General features: G+C 44.1%; 1 protein-coding gene across 1 annotated transcript in view; it reads left to right on the top strand.

The window, feature by feature from the left end:
* LTO1 (LTO1 maturation factor of ABCE1) overlaps positions 1-20,401 on the top strand; it is a 148,420-nt gene that overhangs the window by 50,199 nt on the left and 77,820 nt on the right. The gene's annotated exons all lie outside the window — the stretch shown is intronic.

Here is a 20,401-nt window from a genome sequence, read left to right as displayed (position 1 = left end):
TTCGGAGTTTCAGGGGGAAGCCCTGGTATGGGTGTGCGGTGGCTTCTGCATCATATAATCCATGCTGCGCCACTGTGCACCCGCCCCGGGGCTTTCATCACGTATAGACAGCCCCTTCTTCTCAGTCTTCACTTTTGCATTATGTTAATACCAATGGGAAATATGCATGAAAAACAGCGATCTCGCCTACTTCATGGTTCCTACCACAGAGCATCCCATCTTTGCTGGATTGGGCAGGTTGTAAAAGAAATATATTGCGCCTTCTGAATAAGGTTAATTTGCCAAGTCAAATCTAATGAAAATAATATGAAATCATTTCCCATTAAAACAAGATTCACCACTGGAAGGGAATAAGCTAGGCTTTTGAACAATCTACCTAATGAATGTATATGGTAATGAGTTAGCAGTTTACCCAGTGTTTTCTTTTCTCCTATAGATGGCACCAACATTATTAAAACTTTCAGAAAGATCTGTACCTCTCAAAAACAGGCTGGGGTTTTCATTAACTGAATTGCAATGGCTTGTTCAAGAAATGGGGGTAATATGCTTTAATAAAAACAAGGATCTTTTGTTGTTTGTTTTGTTTTAATAATGAACAATGAAAAGCAGCCTACATTTACATACAGAAGATTAAGGAAAGACATGTTCAGAGACAACATATAAGGACTTGCACTCTTATAAATCTAGAAAATGAACAAACAAATAACAAATTCTCAGTAAAGCAATTGACAAATTAATATACATTGTTTTAATGTTACTGAGTATTTTTACTTGACATTTTTAATACGGATATTTATTAAATAAGAAAGAAAGATTGCTAGCAGTTTCTCCCTCTCTGCTCAAGATCCTCAAATTCATAGAAGAATTAAAAATCCCCCAATCTTGTAATGCTGTTATTCCATAGAAACAAACTCCAAAGGTTGCACAAAAAATTATTAAAACAAATCGATTTCCTCATGTGGCTGAAGTAAGTTGGTCTTCTTCAGGGGAAATATGTTTCTTCCTTAACAAACCTGATAAAACAGAACTTCATAGATTGGAATGCAGATATTTCATTAAGGATGACGTTTCCCAAAATTCGTTCTCAGTGGGAAATAAATTGGGTGTAAACTTGCAGATATTTTAGCCAAGCCTTTTTTGAACCTGCCTATTCAGACACACCCCTTTCTATCTCCGCAGACATATGCTCAATCCAATCTACAGAGAATTAGAAGACAACAGGGGCAGGCAACGTTAGGGATTGAGTCAGCAGCCACAGCCGCGGCTGTTGCCCCCAGTAATAAAGTAAATGGAGACTGGCGCTTATATTGGTACTACTACTGTACCATTGCTAAAGTCTACACCAGTACTAAGTACAAGATAGTATCTCCTTGCTTTCACCACTGGTTCTCTCCCAACAATAGTAAAGGGAGAAACAGCTGCAATTTGGAAGCAATATTTTCTATGATGGACCTATTACTCTCAAGACCTTGAGTCATTCAAACAAACCTATATTGGCTGACGTTCCATGCTTAGTTCCATGTGGTTATGTCCACTGAGAATAATATTCTTTCCAAGTATGTGTATCTTCTTCCAAAACAACACTCTATCCTTTGCTCCAATCCCAATATAGTTGAGTAAATCCCATATAATCTGTTCATTTTGAGTAAACTGGGTTTCCACTGTATTTGTGTTCTGGGAGGTAGAGGGAGTGGGGCATTTAAGTTATTTAAGACTGTGATGAGACTTTGGGGCTCGAAGGGCTTTTTCTGGCCATGTCTCTGAGTGGAATATTTTGTGCCTGTATATAGCATGCAGCAAATAGCACAGCAGTGACTGCACGGTCACTGTCTGAATTCTCTAGGCAGAGAGGTTTTGCTTCATTAAAACATCATTTACAACCTTCTACGGTGATTCTAACCAGTCAGCAATTACATACCAGCATAAGCAACCCCCCTAAAGAATCATGAATCTTCTTGGGCCTAATCTACAGGAGCCACACCAAGCAGGATATTGCACTATGAAAGTGGTATGAAAGCGGTATATGGTATGTGTCAATGGGCCCCAACAGTTGTCAGTGCACTTCAATACCGCTATAAAGCAGTAGTGTGGCTCCTGCCTTTTATATACCACTTTCATACCGCTTTCATAGTGCAATTTCCTGCTTGGTGTAGATTAGGCCAGCAACTTCAGACGTTATATTCACAGGCCTAGGGGCAATCTACACATTATGACATGAAGACCTCGCCAACTCCTCCCTTGCAAAGTGCCCCTGGGAGAAGTAATTTTGGCATTAGAGGAGGAAATGGAGTCAATGTCCCTGTCAACCACTTCTCCCCTGAAATATTCCCCTTAGATGATTTACTGCCCACCTTTCCCACGAGCCCTGCCCTCTTTTGTATCTGGTCAAGAGGGCAGGACTCATGTAGCTTTGACTGTTGTGATGAAGAGGGAATTTCACCAGGTGCTGCATGCATACAAATGACACCTGGTGAAATTCCCTTCTCTATACAACTGCTAAAGATACAGGAGCCCTGAACTTTTCATATAGTCACCCTATTAAAAAATTAAACCATAATCAAATAAAAGCACAGCACAACATTAAAAGCAACCTTTAAATGCTGTAACAACCATAACAACAATTTTTAAACGCCAACTTAAAAAACTGTGTCTTGAACCCCTTCCTGAATGTAGGAAGATTGAGAACCAGTTACAACTCTGCAGAGAGTGTGTTCCAGAGTTTGAAAGTAAGATGGGAGAAAGCCCTTTCCCATGTGCCTGACAAATAGGCCTCTGCAAGCAAGGGTGTCTTCAAAAGGGCCTCTCCTGCTGATCTTAGTAATCAAGCAGGAACATACCGAGAGAGGTGGTCCCTCAAGTAGCCTGTTCCTAGGCCATTTAGAGCTTTATAAATTAAAGCCAGCACCTTGAATTGAGTCCAGAAAACAACTGGCAGTCAGTGCCAGTGAAGTGATCATGATACTGTGCATGAGTAATGCAAATTGTATACTTTGGAGTAAGCCTTGCAAGGGAGGAAGAGCCACAGGGGCTTTGTTACGCATGCCACAGTGTAACATGTAGTTTGTCCTTTACTCACAGAAGCAGTCTGCTTGACTGAAAACTATGTTATGGGTTAATCCTTCCCAAAACAGCAACTCTGGTGGCCAGGAATTTTTCTTATCCACAGTACATCCTCTGGCTCATCAAATGCCCAACACTCCTACATCTTACATAAATACTTTTCTTCCAAATTATACAAGCAGACTCCTCGGGTGAACACTTCTTTTGCCGATGTCAGTGGATGATGTAGTGTCTGAACCAGCTCTGAGAAGTTTGCTAATAAATATTGCTGTCAGAAAGGACACAGGATTGAAAGTTTAAGAAATAAATCTCCTAATAAAATTGTTTCCACAGTATTCACAATGACCATATCTGTTGTTTTAATCTGCTAGGAGTCCTCATATTAGCACATTGGCTATCCGTTAGTACTATGGAGGAATTGGTTCAGAAATATCTGACCCTTATTGTACAAGAAGCTATAAAGAGGGGCAAGTGAGACATTTAGGCCTCTCATTGCCTAGTGATAGGGGATGCTTCCCTCCCTGCCTTTCTCCCTCTTGTCCTGAGCCTAGGAGCGGGTGGGTTCTCCCAAGTGGCACCTAAACATGGGTATCTCCCCCTCCCCATCTGGCTTAGCCAAGCACTGAAGAGAGAAGGATCAATGTTAGTGGCCATGACATCTCTTGGAGCTCTCCTTTCAGGCCCGGCTTTCTCCCTGGAATTTATTTATTTATTTATTTATTTATTTATTTATTTATTTCATTTCTATACCGCCCAATAGCCTGAGCTATTGATCATGGTTACAGTGATAGTGGCGGCATCAAGTGGTCACTTTCACATTCACTTTCTTGAGATATGGTACTTTCCTGTCTCCTTTGTCTCCACCTCTGTTACTCTACCTTCAGTGCAGCTTTAACAGTGGGCTCATCTACACTAAGCGATATTCCACTACGAAATCAGTATGAAAGTGGTATATAAAAGGCAGGATCTACACTACACTACTGAAGTGCACTGACAACTCTTGGAGCCCATGATACATCATTGCACTTCAGTACTACTATAAAGCAGTAGTGTGGCTCCTGCCTTTTATATACCGCTTTCATACCGCTTTCATAGGGAAATATCCTGCTTGGTGTAGATGAGCCCAGTGACACACCACCAGCCCTCATCTCTCTCTCCAACACACCATTTTGTGCTCTTCCTCACATTGCTTCATTCCATATTCTGCTCCCCCCGCCCATCAGGCCCACAGCCCCAGAAAAGACACCAATAGCTAAAATGGTGGTCATCATGTGTAGCTCCCGGTCCTATATTAAAATGTTCCAAGTAGTGCTCTGAACATGTGCAGAGCAGTTACACTTAAATCAGGCCTTCATCAACTTTTTGCTTGGCTCTGCTATACATACTATGGCTTTTGGTTCTACAGGCCCTTTGGGCAATTGGCCATGTGCCTCATGGACACTACCCAACATTGACTTGAGGGAGTCAGTTTTTGTTGCAAAGTACACAAACCCTGGGAATACAGCAGTTGGCCATTCCTGCACTAAAACATGGTTGCTTAGGTCACAATCCTACAGATCATCCTTCCGGCTAATCCTGCTAATGAGCAATGCATGGATGGATGGGCAAATTTAAATGGAAGACTCTTCACTTTCTTTCATGGCTATGGCAAGAAATGTCAAGTGGAAAACCTATTTTTCGGTACTGTTCAAGGTGGTTATGAGTTACACTGTTATCTCTGTATGCATAGTGACAGATTTTACATTAAGCTATAAGGTCCAGGTTTAAAAAAATCAGCCACACGCGTCATTTGCTTAAAACAGCTTGTTTGCTGCGTAAGTGTATGAAGATGAATCATAAAATAGAGGTCACCACATGTGGAGAATGCCACTTGTGTATGGAACTGATGCTGCACTATAAGTTCAACATGCAAAATCATCATCATTATCATCATCATCATCACAAAGCTAACTTTGGTTACTATTCCCCTCAACAATAACAGAAAGTAAATATAATTTAAATAGATGCTTTATTTTTAAACACATTTTGTGAACTTTAATTGTGCAATGCCATGCATGTCTGTTCAAAAGTAAGCCCCTTTAATTATAATGAGACTTCCTCCCAGGTAAAAGTGTACAGGATTGCAGCCTTATTTTTTGCACTACCTAAAGTTTCTGGACACGCTTCGAGGGCAGCCCCACATAGAGCACAGTACAGTAATCTAAATATGAGGTGTTAAAGAGCTCCATCAGATAAGCATTTTATTGCATGCTCATTACTGGGCACTCATGGATTTTCACAGGTCCCTCTCACATCATCTGCCTCCTGCGCACCTCCCGCCCCTTTTAGCCTTCTCTGTGCCCCCCCACAAAACACCCCAGTAAGTCCAACTTATTTTTAAAGACAGAAATTGCTGCTATCTCCTGCTGTGTGCAAGAGAAACAGCGGAATCAAAATGACCCACTGAATGGGCCATGTGCAAGTTGTTTACTTCCTCTTTCAAAAGAGGAAGTAATGAGGGACAAACGTGCTGGTGGAGAAGCAACGGTAAGGAAACACGATTTCCCCCTGTGTGATGATGCTCTAAGTCTATGATAGACACCAAAGCAGCAACAAAAACAGCCAGTGAATGATAGGGTGACCATATGAAAAGGAGGACAGGGCTCCTGTATCATTAACAGTTGTACTGAAGAGGGAATTTCAGCAGGTGTCATTTGTATGCATGCAGCACCTGGTGAAATTCCCTCTTCATCACAACAGTTAAAGCTGCAAGTGCCCTGCCTAGCGTGACCAGATATAAAAGTGGGCAGGGCTCCTGCAGCTTTAACTGTTGTGATGAAGAGGGAATTTCATCAGGTGCTACATGCATACAAATAACACCTGCTGAAATTCCCTTTTCAATACAATTCTTAAAGATACAGAAGCCCAGTCCCCCTTTTCCTATGGTGACCCTAGTGAATGATCACGAGTGAACTAAGTTAAAAACTCCATGCTATCCTGTCATGCTGCTCCTTACCAAAAAAGTTCCGTATCTTTTCAGAACCTGCCTCTTTGTGGAAGATTACATTATAACAGCCAGATAAATACATTCAAATTGATCTAAAAAAACACATTATGGAAACTTTTGATTTCTAGCCTTTGCCTTTACATACAACATATCTAAGCTAATGCTCACATTAATACTATGATTCAAAGAAAGAAACAAAACCTAGGCCTAATCTACACCAAGCAGGATATTGCACTATGGAACTGGTATGGAAATGGTATATAAGATGCAGGAGCTACACTACTGCTTTATAGCAGTATTGAAGTGCACTGACAACTGTTGGGGCCCATTGACACATACAATATACCGCTTTCATACCACTTTCCATTGTGCAATATCCTGCTTGGTGTAGATTAGGCCCTAGACACTAAAGGTGGGGTGAAAGCAAATAAAAAGCATATCAAGTTCATGGACAGAGGATGCTTCTGCAAAGGTAAGTTCTAACTTTTTAGATTTCTTTGCGAGTGTCAATAAACATGTGGAAAAGGGTGATCCAGTAAACATTGTTTATTTGAACTTCCAAAAGGGCTTTTGAAAAGTTCCTCACCACAGGCACCTGACAGGTCCTCTTACGGATGAGTAACTGGTTAAAGAATAGAAAGCAGAGAGTAGGAATAAATCATCAGTTCTCCTACTGGAGGAATGTAAACAGTGGGGGTCCCACAAGGTTCTGTGTTGGGACTGGTGCACTTGTGTCCTACCTGTGGGCTTCCCACAGGCAGGTGGTTGGCTATTATGTGAACAGAATGCTGGACTGGGTAACAGGGCTATCCAACATATGGATCTTCTTATGTTCTTTTGTTCTTATCTCATCATATGCTTTTTCTAAGGCCTTTGCTAGACCTACCTGTTGTTCCGGGATGGACGAGGGGAGGGCCCACGATACAACTATTACAGGATCTCGCCCTCATTTACACGCGAGGCGTGACAAACTCTGGAGGAGAGCCGTCGCGCCTGCCAATTTTTATTTTTATTTTCAAGGGCCGGATGCGCACGAATGTTCATGCGCGCAGGTAAGTTTTTTTTTAATTTTTAAAAAAGGTTTTCCCGATCCCTCCACCCTGCCTTGATGGGTGCAGCGCTCGGCTCCTCGCAAGTAATCACGCACAGAGCCGGGAAAAACCGCTTACACGGGCCACATGCTTGCGGTCTCGGGCTCAGCCCGAGGCCGTGGAAAATACCGGGCCAAAAGTGGTGCTCATTATCCTGGGGTAAGGGAGGGTTGATTCCTGCCTGAGCCCGGGATCCCCTGTGCGTCATCTGGACGCACAGGGGCGATCCCGAGTATCAGCCCGGGATAACCTCTCATATAGGTAAGGCCTAAATGAGGATGCAAATCCTATGTGCACTTACCTAGGAGTAGGTCCCATTGAATACAGCGGTCCTTACCTTCTGAGTAAACATTCATAGGGTCAAGTTGTAAAGTTGCAAGAGCCACTCGTACTTGGGAGTAAGCCCCAATGAAGTCAGTAGGACTTATTTCTGAGTAAACATGCATAGGATTTGACTGCACACTGGACCTTAAATGTCAACGCAGTACTTGTGCTTCAAGCCTATAGTGATTTCAAACTGCTTGAAAGATACCACACAGCTCCTCAGACAGAAGACCATTAGGGTAGCGTTCTCCCTAATGAGATGGTAAATGTCATTGATAACAGCCACTAGACTTGTGTGCCAGGCTTTGAAATCCACAGAGACAAACTGGTGTTCCACAACATTAGCAGATGTCTTTTAAAGAGGCATTTGACAGCACAAGTTCCATTTCACCAAAGCAGAGGTGAGGTAATAGCTATTGAGATGGTCTTTATGCATTACAAAGCAAGCGCTTTTTTGGATGGTGGCGATGGTGGAGACAGTCCCATTAAGGCTTTGTGTATCTCCAAACACATTTCTATCCATCTTATTGCTATCTGTTTGCTCAATGTCCTATTGTGGCTGGCCATGGCTATACTCCACTGCCCCTGTCCGACATATTATAGTTCCACTTCGTCTGAAGTATTACGGTTTTGATCAGGGCAAGGCATGAACAACAGCCGGCAACAAAGGAGCACAGAGATCAAATAGGGCAGCAGCATGAAAGAGAGAAAGAAAGGAGTTTATGTGCCCAGATCTCCAGATTGTCAGCATGTGCATGAATGTGGCTGTGCATCTGTAGGCAGCGCAGCCTCCACAGGAATAGCCAGTGAGGGGGTCTCCCGGCGACACTCGCTAGCCTTTCTAGGCTTGGGCCCCCCAATACCGGCCTGCATTCCAGCCAGTCCTCCTCTCCCGGCCGCACCACTTCGACATAGAGAATCAGCCAGACGTGAACGTGAGAAAGCTTTGGCAGACGAGTCTCTTCAACGGATTGCTGCTGCTCGGTGGCTTCTGAAACGCTAATCATCAAAAGAGGCGTGTGCGGCAAGAGGCCTGTGAGGCGCAAGCGGAGGAACGGGCCTGCTTGTTTGTACTGACCTAGTTCCATACAAATATGGGGCGGACGGGGGGATCTGTCCAACAATATACTTAATGAAAGGTCGGTCCATTTACCCGGCTTGTTCCACTACTCATTGCAGCTGATCAAAGGGTAACAGGACAATGTTTTCCTTCATTCTCATAGTTTACAAATTATGTCAATTTAGCATCCATTTAGCAGAGTTAATAAAACTCAAAAATATTCTCTCTCTCTCTCTCTCTCTACCCCCCTCTCTCATGTGTGTGTATAATATACTGCATATCTGCATGAGATGATAGGTGGGACTAGATAGATAGGTAAGGTAATTGATTGAGAGAGAAATAGATAGATCCTTCAAATGCACAATTGTGCCATATCTAAACTAATTTGTGGAAGCCTCTTGCGAGGCTGCAGTAAACTGTGTATCTACTCATTCTGTCCCAGAGCTCCATACAAGCTATAGAGCTCCCATGTGCATAAACTTTCTCACAGGACTGGCCCAAGGCATTCTGTTGTCTGAGGCAAAGGATAAGATGGGACCTCCCATCTACAAAAGCTGACCAGACCGGCCGTTGAATCTTACTTCCACACTGGTAATGGGATAGTGTCCTCAATTGCATGTGGAGGCGGCAGGCTATCTTAGGGGGTGCAGGGTAGCTGCGTGGCCTACACAACTTTGCCTCTATCCCATGCCTTAGCATCTGCTGCCTGATGTGGCTGCTTCACTTTGCCCAATGGTAGGGCCAGGCCAGGCCTGCTCATCCACTTTGATGGAGAGGCCCACATGTATCTACAGATGTATATGGGAAACTTTTCTCTTCCTTGTGGAAAGGAAGAAGGAGCCTGCAGTCTTGGAGACAGGGTTAGATGGACCAAAGGTATAAGGCAGATCATTTTAGAGTTATGCCCAACAAAGTTAGTCTAGGGTGGCCTTTCCCAGCCTGAAGCCCTCCAGATAAGTTGAACTATAACTCCCAGAATCCCCCAGCCAGCTATCATTGGCATAGAAAAGGGCTGGTTCCAAGTTTTGAGGGCCCTTGGGCACGACTCCCTCAGTGGGCTCGCTCCCTTAGTGAGTATATCATCTCACTGCTATAGTCACCAGCTGCTATTGCTCCTTATCCTCTCTTTCATCATTGCTCCCAACTGCTTGCTTGACAGGCAGAGCGCCAGTGAGGAAGTAGGCAGTGGCATCTGCTACTCCCCTTTTCATCAGCACTGTCATCTGGGCCAGCATGGATTTGTCAAGAACAAATTTGGTCAGACTAATCTGATCTCATTCTTTGATCAGGTAACCTCCCTTGTAGACTGTGGGAATGCTGTGGATATAATATATCTTCTTTGGCAAAGTTTTTGACAAAGTACCACATAATATTCTGATCAGCAAACTAGCTAAAAGTGGTCTAGATGGAACAACTATTAGGTAGATTGACGGCTACAGAATCGGACTCAGAGTGCTTATCAATGGTACCTTCTCAAACTGGGGGGAGGTAATGATTGGGGTACTGCAGGGCTCAGTCCTGGGCTCAGTGCTTTTCAATATTTTTTCTTAATCACATGGATGAGGAAGTGCAGGGAATGCTTATCAAATTTGCAGATGCCACAAAATTGGGTGGGATAGCTAATACCCTGGAAGACAGAATCAAACTTCAAAGTGATCTTGATAGGCTGCAGCACTGGAATGAAAAAAAATAGAATGAAATTTAATAGGAATAAATGCCAAGTGGTTTTTTTTTAAATTTATTTATTACATTTTTATACCTCCCAATAGCCAAAGCGCTCTAGGCGGTTCTACACCTCGGAAAAAGAAACGAAATGCAGTTACAAGATGGAGGATACTTGGCTCAGCAATACTATAAAAGAGAAGGATCTTGGAATTGTTGTAGATCACAAGCTAAATATGAGCCAACAGTGTGATGTGGCTGCAAAAAATGCAAATGCTATTTTGGGATGCATTAATAGAAGTTAAGCTTCCAGATTGTATCAGGTACTGGTTCCCCTCTATTCAGCACTGGTTAGGCCTCATCTTGAGTTCTGGGCACCACACTTCAAGAAGGATGCAGACAAGCTGGAGGGGGTTCAGAGGAGGGCGACAAGGATGATCAGTGGTCTGGAAAGAAAGCCTTATGAGGAGAGACTGAAAGAACTGGGCATGTTTAGCCTTGAGAAGAGAAGACTGAGGGGAGACATGATAGCACTCTTCAAATACTTGAAAGGTTGTCACACAGAAGAGGGCCAGGATCTCTTCTCGATCATCCCAGAGTGTAGGACACAGAATAATGGGCTTAAGTTATAGGAAACCAGATTCCAGCTGGACATCAGGAAAAACGTCCTGAGTGTTAGAGCAGTATGACAATGGAACCAGTTACCTAGGGAGGTCATGGGCTCTCCCACATTAGAGGCATACATGCAGCAGCTGGACAGCCCTCTGTCAGGGATGCTTTAAGGTGTATTCCTGCATTTAGCAGGGGGTTGGACTTGATGGACTTATAGGCCCCTTCCAACGCTACCATTCTATGATTCAATGATTCTAGAGTGAAAGAAAGAGAACAAGCAAGTTGGAATGGTGAAGAGGAGGAACACGTCCAGGTGATTTGTCAGTGGGCCCCTGCTGGTAAAATCATAGTAAGACAACCAACAGGTTAAAAGCACATAACAGCACATCCCTTGTAATAGGTGGTAGGGACAACTGCCTCCTTTGCCTACTCCTAGCAGAGAATATATAGAGAGGGGGATAGTGTAGAGGGGAGAGAGAGAGAGAGAGAGAGAGAGAGAGAGAGAGAGAGAGAGAGAGAGAGAGAGGAGTGGCCCTTTACTTGAGGTGAGTCACAAAAATGGTTCTGCCATTATAAACCTCAAAATCCTATTGCTGATAAAAATTACACCTGCTGGGCATGAAAATTGGCATCCATGATCTACCCAATGAGGTCTATCATTGTGCAAATTTTCAGATCTGAAAGCAATAAAAATTGCCATAGGAACAGCAAATTAAACAATACTAAAAATGAACACATTTGTAGTTTTACTCCAAGCTTGGTATATTGTAAATTCCTTCCAAATGTTCTGAGAAAACCACAGATGTACTTTATTCAGGTTTCTCAAGATGTGCCTTTCATTGATTTGGTAAAGTTCTGAGCAGCAGTTCAAAAGTTATGTCAGGCATGCTAAGTTTCATTCTGAAGCTAGAATGCTGCTAGTTTGAGAGGACATGTTCCTGATTGTGGGGGGAAATTGTCAACTGAGAGAAGAGTGAAGCAATTTTGAAGGTTGAAGGGATCACTCTCACTGACTGATAGATTACTGATGATGAGGTGATGAGAGAAAGGGAAAATATATGTTGGGATCTTGTGCAGATTTACTCAGAAGTAAGCCCTTCTGAACATATGTGGACATATCTATTCATTTGTACACATCTACTCAGATGACTTTCTAGTGGGTTTTTTTCCCTTCCCCTTTTTAGTTTGTGTGTCTCCCCCTCCCCACCCCCCTCCCAGAACTCTGTATTAATAAGTTTCCTTTTTAAAAGCTAGGGAAATTCAGTGATCAAGAAACCTGCTGGTTTAAGACCAGAGTTAAGGCTATCTCATGTCGGCTCAAGTTCCACAAAGCCAGGAAATTGGAAGCTAAGGCTGATAGCTTAACAGACATGCTCTGTGATCACTAATGATATTGTGCAATATCATAAATTATGCTTGCTTACAACTCACCTCCCATGCACCTAGTTTTCCTGGGTCTTTCAAGTCTAAATCCAAAAAGGGAGGATAGAGTGCCTGAGACCAGGTTTTATATGAATTCCCCCCCCTCCACCTTCCCCTTGTTCTTGTTGTGTGGCAAATAAAAAGATTTTTTAAAAAGATACCCCACATTGTCCATGTCCTGCATTGCCTTATGAGGCATATAAGCATTTCTATATTACTAAAGTAATATAGATGGGGAGACAGAAACAAACTTCAAAGTGATCTTGATAGGCTGGAGTGCTGGGCTGAAAACAACAGGATGAAATTTAATAGGGATAAATGCCAAGTTCTACATTTAGGAAATAAAAACCATATGCACAGTTACAAGATGGGGGATACTTGGCTCAGCAATACTACAAACGAGAAGGATCTTAGAATTGTTGTAGACTGCAAGCTGAATATGAGCCAGCAGTGTGATATGGCTGCAAGAAAGGCCAATGCTATTTTGGGATGCATTAATAGAAGTATAGCTTCCAAATCACGTGAGGTACTGGTTCCTCTCTATTCGGCCCTGGTTAGGCCTCATCTAGAGTATTGTGTCCAGTTCTGGGCTCCACAATACAAGAAGGACGCAGACAAGCTGGAGCGTGTTCAGAGGAGGGCAACCAGGATGATCAGGGGTCTGGAAAAAAAGCCCTATGAAGAGAGACTGAAAGAACTGGGCATGTTTAGCCTGGAGAAGGGAAGATTGAGGGGAGACATGATAGCACTCTTCAAATACTTAAAAGGTTGTTACACAGAGGAGGGCCAGGATCTCTTCTTGATCCTCCCAGAGTGCAGGACACGGAATAACGGGCTCAAGTTAAAGGAAGCCAGATTCCAGCTGGACATCAGGAAAAACTTCCTGACTGTTAGAGTAGTACGACAATGGAATCAGTTACCTAGGGAGGTTGTGGTCTATCCCACACTAGAGGCATTCAAGAGGCAGCTGGACAAGCATCTGTCAGGGATGCTTTAGGGTGGATTCCTGCATTGAGCAGGGGGTTGGACTCGATGGCCTTGTAGGCCCCTTCCAACTCTGCTTTTCTATGATTTTAAGTACAATTTGTGACATTGTACAACATCATGGTGATCAAGGGGGACATCTGTTAACCCACCAGTCTTAGCTTCCAAATTCCTAGCTTTATGGAGCTTCAGCCAACATAAGATAGTCTTAACTCTGGCCTTAAATTGGCAGTTTTTAATAATAATAATAATAATAATAATAATAATAATAATAATATAGTGTACTCTTTAACATGTGAGAACTTTTATTGACAGTGTGTTCATATAATGGGGAGATGCAATTTAATCTCTCTTTTTTTACACAGAACACTACCGGTACTAGCAGTAAACAGATATGTACTCATGAAGCATTGTAATATGTGAAGCAGTTCTAAGTTCGCCTTTCCTAAAGCCAATTAGCATGAATTTGACTTGAGTTCAGCACATTATGAAAATAGTTACTTGATTGCATCATCATGTGCTCAACTCTCAACCCATTCCACATTTATCTCCACCAAAACCACATTTCAGCCTTCCTGAACTGCGAGGACTTCAACTCTAATCAGTGCTAGCCAGCATGGCCAACAGTCAGGGATGCTGGGAGTTGTAGTCCAAAAATCTGGAGGGAACCAAATGGGGGGACGGGGACACTGCCCTATTCTGACAGCTCTAAACAGGACTTCTTTTTACCTGCCATGCCAAGACACAGCTCTAGATCTTCTGAAATAAGAACCCTGAGTGCTTTATGCAGATATGCAACCACCTTGGGTTTCTTGGGGGGGGGGGGAGGGGAAGCGGGATATAAATGCAATAATAAAAAAATAAAAATAAAAAATATGTACTATATCCACCATGCATGCTGAGATTAGGGGTAATAGTTTCTATTCCAGAGGGTTAGTCTAGATTACGTACTTACAACATTAGTTCTAGAATACATATACATGAGGGGTTGGGAACCTCCAGCCTAATCCAACCTACAGAGGGTTGGGCACATGTTGTGAGCCAAGGCAGTTTGCTGCTTCTTGGTACCAGAGAAAGATGCAGAAAAGGGTAACCAAAATGACCAGTGGGGCTGACGTAGCAACCCACTATGTAGAAGGGTCACAATATTTGGGGCTATTTAGCTTATAAAAATGGTGAGTCAGGTGCAGGGTGGGAGGAAGGGGCATAGGATAGAGGCATATAAAATTATGTGTAATGTTAATCTCTTAATATTAGAACCTGGGATCATTCAGTGAATGGTAGGAGATTCAAGACAGACAAAAGAAAGTCCTTCTTCACACAGTGCATGGTTAAACTGTGGGTTTTGCTACCACAAAATGTGGAGACGGGCATCAACTCAGGCCTAATCTACACCAAGCAGGATATTGCACTATGAAAGCGGTATGAGAGCAATATCTAAAAGGCAGGATCTACACTACTGCTTTATAGCAGTATTGAAGTGCACTGACAACTGTTGGGGCCCATTGACACATACCATATACCGCTTTCATGGTGAAATATTATTATTATTATTATTATTATTATTATTTATTTATATAGCACCATCAGTGTACATGGTGCTGTACAGATAACACAGTACATAGCAAGACCCTGCCGCATAGGCTTACAATCTAATAAGTTGTAGTTAACAATAAAGAGGGAAGGAGAATGCAAACAGGCACAGGGAAGTGTAAACAGGCACCGGGTAGGGTAAAGCTAATAGTATAGAGTCAGAACAAACTCAATATTTGAAGGCTATAGGGAAAAGAAAAGTTTTTAGCTGAGTTTTAAAAGCAGTGATTGAGTTTGTAGTTCTCAAGTGTTCTGGAAGAGCGTTCCAGGCGTAAGGGGCAGCAGAAGAAAAAGGACGAAGCCGAGTAAGGGAAGTGGAGGTCCTTGGGCAGGCGAGAAGCATGGCATCAGAGGAGCGGAGAGCCCGGGCGGGGCGATAGTGTGAGATGAGAGAGGAGAGATAGGGAGGAGCTAGACCGTGAAGAGCCTTGAAGGTCAGCAGGAGAAGTTTATATTGGATTCTGGAGTGAATTGGAAGCCAATGAAGAGATTTCAGAAGTGGAGTGACATGGTCAGAGCGGCGGGCCAGGAAGATGATCTTAGCGGCAGAGTGGTGGACAGAGACCAGCGGACTGATGTGAGACGAAGGAAGGCCAGAGAGAAGAAGGTTGCAGTAGTCCAGCCGAGAGATAACCAGTGCGTGAACGAGAGTCTTGGCAGAAGAGACAGACAAAAATGGTCGAATCCTGGCAATATTATATAGGAAGAAACGACAGGATTTAGCTGCAGCCTCGATGTGAGGAGTAAAGGAGAGCGAGGAGTCAAATATAAAGCCAAGACTACGAGCTTCCTTGACCGGAGTAAGCGTGACATCGTTGACAGTAAGAGAGAATGAGAGGTGAGGAGAAGGTTTAGGAGGAAAAACAAGCAATTCAGTCTTTGCCATGTTAAGTTTCAAACGACGATGAAGCAGCCAGGCTGAGATATCTGAAAGACATGCTGAGATACGATCGTGAACATCTGGAGAAAGTTCCGGAGATGAAAGATATAATTGTGTATCATCGGCATACAGGTGATATTGGAGGCCGTGAGATTGAATAAGCTTGCCCAAGGGCAGCATGTATAGAGAGAACAACAACGGGCCAAGCACCGAGCCTTGCGGAACCCCAACTGAAAGGGGAAAAGAGGAGGACGAGCTGCCGTTAGCCGACACGCTGAAAGAGCGACCCTCTAGATAGGAGGCGAACCAGTTATAGACAGAGCCACAGAGTCCAAGGTCATGGAGGGAATCTAAGAGAAGATCGTGATCAACCGTGTCAAAGGCTGCGGTTAGATCAAGGAGAATAAGAATGGAATAATGGCCTTTAGACTTGGCAGTAAGGAGATCATTGGTGATCTTGGTAAGGGCTGTTTCAGTGGAATGCAAAGGACGGAAGCCAGATTGAAAGGGATCCAGAGCAGAGTTATTAGAGAGAAAGTCAAGACAACGAGAGTAGACCAGACGTTCCAGGATCTTTGAGACAAAGGGCAGGAGGGAGACAGGTCGGTAGTTAGACAGTGATAGTCGATCAAGAGTGGGTTTTTTGAGAATGGGAGAGACTGTAGCATGTTTAAAAGCAGAAGGAAATGAACCAGAGGACAGAGAAGAATTAATGATGTGAAGCAAGGACGGGAGAATAGCGGGGATAAGATTAATAAAGACGCGAGAGGGAATCGGATCACGGGAACAAGTGGAAGGCTTCGATGAGCGCAGTATTTTAGACAGTTCATCAGCTGAGACCGAAGGGAACGCCGAGAGAGTTGAAGGAGGAACTGACAGGTGAGGGGCAGGAGCTGGAAGCGGAGCAGAGTTGGCTAGATCTGAGCGTATAGTTTGGATTTTAGCATTGAAGAAAGAGGCAAAGTCGTTGGCAGACAGAGAGGCGGGGAGAGATGGTGGATTAGGCTTCAGAAGAGAATTGAAGGACGCGAAGAGCCGCTGAGGGTGCTTAGCATTTGACTGGATCAACGTTGAGTAGTGCTGCTGTTTGGCCAGTGAAATGGCAGAAGAGAAGGAGGAGAGAACAAATTTGTAGTGGACAAAGTCCGCCCAGTCCTTGGTCTTACGCCACAGGCGTTCGGCTGCCCGGGAACAAGAGCGAAGGTAGCGGAGGAAAGAGGTGAGCCACGGTTGGGGTTGAGAGGGGCGAACTATCCGAGTTGTAGATGGAGCAAGATTATCAAGAGTTGAAGATAAGGAGGAGTTAAAGGAGGAGACGGCTGAGTCCAAGGAGACGGCTGTGTAGACAGAAGGGAGAGAGGAGGCTAAAGACTGAGAAAAAGCCTCGTAGTTGATAGAATGCAGGTCACGACAAGGGCGTGAAGCGGGACGTGAAGGAGGGGGATTGTGAGTGATATTGAAAGAGACTAGATGATGATCTGACAGAGGAAAGTCAGCAATAGAAAAGTCCAGGACAGAGCAGTTCCGAGTGAGGACAAGATCCAGACAGTGTCCAAGGGAATGAGTGGGTGCTTCAGAGCAGAGCTTAAGATCGTAAGAGGAAGATAAGGAGCGAAATCGTAGAGCTGCAGCATCGTGAGGGTCATCCACATGGATATTGAATGCTGCTTTAATACCACTTTCATAGTGAAATACCCTGCTTGGTGTAGATGAGGTCTCAGATGGCTTTAAAGGGAGGGATGAGACAAATTCCTGGAGGAGAAGGTTGTCCATGGCTGCTAGTCATTAGGATGGCTATATGCTCCCCTCAGGGTCAGAGGCAGCGTGCCTCTGAATGCCAGTCACAGAGGGACAACACCAGTGTGAGACAGCAATGGCTCGCGGGCTTCCGGTAGGTCCCCGATTGGGGGAATGAGGTGCTGGATTAGGTAGGCCTCTGGCCTTGGCTGTGAGGCAGCAGGGCTCTTCTTCCGTTTCGGCGGTGAAGGAAAACGACGTCAATAGGAGGGCGACACGCAGGAGTGCCAGGCTGAGCGACAGGGCGGGCCGGCGGGCGGCCGAGGAGCGAAGGCGGGAGATTCTTCGCACTGAAGTGAGCTGTTCTCTGGCTCGGGGCGATTCCCTCGCTCCTCTCGCCTCCGCGCTGGAGCAGCGGGGAACCTCGCTGCCGCGGAACGGACGGCTGCAAAGCGCCTGAGTCACTCGCTCGCTCGCACAAGCCAGCGGCCTCCTTCTGCTGTCCGTTCGTTCATTCGTTCAGATCATCCGGAACTGTTGTGACGACGCCCCTATTGCTTCTGAGGACAGCAAAGGGGAAGGAGCCGGGAGGGCGCCCTCCCGACTCATTCTTACGCACCTTGACGTTTCCGTCGTCATCATCATCATCATCATCATCATCATTATTCCTTTAACTGTGTACTGCGCCCAAGCATGCTAGTTTTATGAGGCGTTTAATAAAACGAATAAATAAATATAACTGGAAACAAAAACAAAAAAATCTCCATTGCTTTCTGTATTTTTAAACACCACCAGCAGCAACAGGATTGTGCTCTGAGCAACTGAAAAAGCGGTGTCTAAGTAAACGAACGAGCACATGTATACACAGCTTGCAGTCGCTGGACTTATTCCCAAAGAAGAACGAGGAAGGCGGCAGTCCTGAAGACCAGTGGAGGCTGGTGGCTCCGATGCCAATGGGACCGTGAATCCGCTCTGGGTTTCAGTCAGAACTCGAAAGGAGCTGTCCAAGGTGCTGAACCTAAGCTCCCAAACCCAGAGTGGATTCACAGCCCTACTGACACAGGAGCCACCAGCCTCCGCTGCTGAAGACACTAATGGTGCAATCCTGTTCATGGCTGTTCAGGAGGAAGCCTCATTCAGGTCAAGGGGACGTTTTCCCAGCGCGGTGTGAGTATAATTGCAGCCTTACTAGAGGGGCAAGCCCCAGTGAACGTAGTGGGACTTACTTCCGAATAAACAGGCGTAAGGATGGGGCTGTGCGGCATTGCAGCCTGGCCCATGAACCCAGAACATGTTCCACTCCCGATGCTCCGCACATGGATGGACATAAAAGAATTAAGAGAGGGGCGTGCTCGGAGGCACGGATTTCCAGCGACCACTGGTCCCCCGTTATTTCTGGGGGGAGCTTAGCGCAACTTAGAGCGACATTCCACCAATCGTGCTGACAACGAGAATAATTTACAGAGGTTCAGAATGTCCACATACCTTTTATCATTGATTCTTACAACAACTCTGTAAGGTAGATCAGCACTCCTATTCCCCATATTGCTTGAACCCCAGGAGTTCTTGGCCTAGGCTAGAATTTGTATATTGGGGTCTTCCTGCTTCATGGCTTTTAGGGCGCAATCCCATGCATGTTTAATCAGAAAAAAAATGCTACAACTCCTAGCATGGCTGGCTGGGGTATGCTGGGAGTTGTAACACTTTTTACATTTTTCTAACTAAACATGCATAGGATTGCATCCTATTAATCTCAAGCAATAGCTGTAAAACGGTCTCGGAGACTTACTTTCAAGTAGACTTATTGAATTCTTTATCTTTATAAGCCTGTCTTGATTCAAGGTTTGTGGGCGGATAATACCATTTTTTTAAAAAAAAAAATCATGTATTTGGTTTATTTATTTAGAATACGATATAATAGTACCACAAAGTAGGAATGTAGGCAATATAGTTCAGCCTCTTCATCTCCACGCAAACCATGAGCCTTCGTTCACTCCTTCCCCCACACCAACATATAGAATTCGACCTCTTTTGCATCACAATGAAGTATTATATTAAAAAGAAACGAAGTCACTTTAGAATAAAAACAGACCAGCTTGCCCATTAGAAACCAAAAGCGGCATTATTGGGCTTTTTTTTTTTAAAGGTGTCGCTTCATTTCCCGAAGTTCCTCGGGCTCCGACTTTGGCGGACCTTAGAATGAAGGCGCAGGTAAACCGAAACATAAGCGTCTTACTGAAATTATGAAGACTGTACCAGGTTTCTCCAAATATAAGCTCCTCTTACTATTCTCTCTGGCGAGATCTTGCTGAGCACATTTTCCTTGGTTGGAAATAAAACCCTTGTGGAAAAAAAGAACTTCCAAGAAAAATGTGTTTGGAATAGTGATGCTGTAATAGCGTATATATATTCTATAGATTCTATATATACACACATATAGGCAGAAAAATGACTCCAAGGAGTGTATATGTAACCAGAGAACAGCTTCTCCATTGGGCTGTCAGCCTGACACTTGAAGAAGCGTCTGTGTAACATAAAACGATCAGATACCAAAAGTATCTTTAAGATACCATTCCAATGTATCTGTGTGATCGCTGGAGAATTTGCCTCCTCACCCTCTCAGCGACTCTCGAGTGCATTTTTTCTTTCTTTCTTGTACCGCAATCCTATACATGTCTACTCGGAAGTAAGCCCCACTGAGTTCCTTGGGACTTATTCCCAGGTACTTATGTATAGGATTACAGTCCTACAGTTCCATTTTAACATAACGCCTCTCTCCCACCCTAACTCATCCCTTTTAAAGGTCCTGTTTAGATTCCCCCCTCCCAAGCATTGAAGCTCTTTTACTTTAACAACTTGTTTGAGTGGTGGGTTTTTTGGTGGTGGTGGTGGGAAACTGAAAGTATTTTCTTTTCTTTTTTGGTAATGTCTTCAACCTCCCATGCAACAACTATTTTGGCCTGTCATGAAGGGACTGCATTTTTGGGTTA

The sequence above is a fragment of the Elgaria multicarinata genome, chromosome 2, assembly GCF_023053635.1.
Source record: "Elgaria multicarinata webbii isolate HBS135686 ecotype San Diego chromosome 2, rElgMul1.1.pri, whole genome shotgun sequence".
NCBI classification, from domain to species: Eukaryota; Metazoa; Chordata; class Lepidosauria; order Squamata; family Anguidae; genus Elgaria; species Elgaria multicarinata.
This window is presented reverse-complemented; position numbering and strand designations above follow the sequence as displayed.